This window comes from Orycteropus afer, unplaced genomic scaffold (genome assembly GCF_000298275.1).
Source record: "Orycteropus afer afer isolate SDZICR_OR568_19922 unplaced genomic scaffold, OryAfe1.0 scaffold00258, whole genome shotgun sequence".
Lineage (NCBI taxonomy): Eukaryota > Metazoa > Chordata > Mammalia > Tubulidentata > Orycteropodidae > Orycteropus > Orycteropus afer.
Genome location: NW_006921845.1, coordinates 1,829,566 through 1,831,047, shown reverse-complemented (window position 1 = coordinate 1,831,047; position 1,482 = coordinate 1,829,566). Strand labels below are relative to the sequence as shown.

The 1,482-nt window shown below is 41.6% G+C and overlaps 1 pseudogene; it reads left to right on the top strand.

Annotated features, from left to right (window-relative positions):
* The window catches only part of LOC103204767, a 169,866-nt pseudogene extending 168,824 nt beyond the window's left edge, over nucleotides 1-1,042 (top strand).
* The last annotated feature ends 440 nt before the right edge of the window (nucleotides 1,043-1,482 follow it).

Here is a 1,482-nt window from a genome sequence, read left to right as displayed (position 1 = left end):
TTGTAAGAAGGGACCATTCCCTGGAGAAGGATGTCATGCTTGGTAGGGTGGAGGGTCGACGAAAGAGGGGGAGGCCTTCAAGGAGATGGATTGATACGGTGGCTGCGATGATGGGCTCGAGTATAGCAGGAATTGTGGGGCTGGTGCGGGATCAGGCAGTGTTTCGTTCTGCTGTGCATGGGGTCGCTATGAGTCGGAAATGACTCGACGGCACTTAGCAACAACAACAACAACATGCCTGTGGTTGTAATCCCATTTTGGATTTTTTATGTTAATAAATCAGAATTAGTGTATGATGTATCTTGAGTCAAGCTCTTTTGAGATATAAAAGAGACTAAAAAGAGCAAAGATGGAGGAAGAGAAATGTCAAGCCACCTAAAGTTCTCCCAGGAGCAGAAACTCAGAAGAGTCAAGGATCTTCCTGCAGACCTAATGGAGAGAAAGGCTTCCCTTAGAGCCGGCACCTTGAATTCAGATTTGTAGCCTCCTAAACTGTGAGAAAATAAATTTCTGTTAGTTAAAGATAAAAAAAAAAAAAGAATCAATTGACTATATAGCTTTTTACGAAGATTGCTCCGAAAGCGAAGAAGGAAGCCCCTGCCCCTCCCAAAAATGAAGCCAAAGCAAAGGCGTTGAAGGCCAAGAAGACAGTGCTGAAGGGCGTCCACAGCCACACAAAAAAAGAAGATCTGCACGTCACCCACCTTCCCGTGGCCTAAGACACTGAGGCTCCACAGGCACCCCAACTATCCTCGGAAGAGCGCCCCCAGGAGAAACAAGCCTGGCCACTATGCCATCATCAAGTTCCCTCTAACTACTGAGTCTGCCATGAAGAAGAGAGAAGATAACAACACACTTGTGTTCATTGTGGATGTCAAAGCCAACAAGCACCAGATCAAACAGGCTGTGAAGAAGCTCTATGACACTGATGTGGCAAAGGTTAACACCTTGATCAGGCCTGATGGAGAGAAGGCATATATATGTTCGACTGGCTCCTTACTATGACACTTTGGATGTTGCCAACAAAGTTGGGATCATCTAAACCGAGTCCAGCTGGCTAATTCTAAATATAAATTTTTTCACCACAAAAAAAAAAAAAAAAAGAATCAATTGACTATAGATGTGTGGGATTCTTTCCGGAACCTCGATTCTGTTCCATTGGTCTAATGTCTATTGTTATACATGTACCAGGCTGTTTTGATTTCTGTAGTTGTATAGAATGCTTTAAAATTAGGAAGTGTGAGTTCTTTTTTCTTCTTCTTTTTCAACATTGTTTCAGTTATTTAGGTCCTCTTGTCATTTCATATAAAGTTGAGGATTGATTTTTCTCCTTCTGTGAAAAAGTTATTGGAATTTTGATTAGGAATTCATTGAATCTATAGATTACTTTGGGTGGTACTGACATCTTAACAATATTAAATCTTGCAGTCCATGGACATGGAATATCTATCTATCTGTTTAAGTCTTCTTTGATCTCTTTCA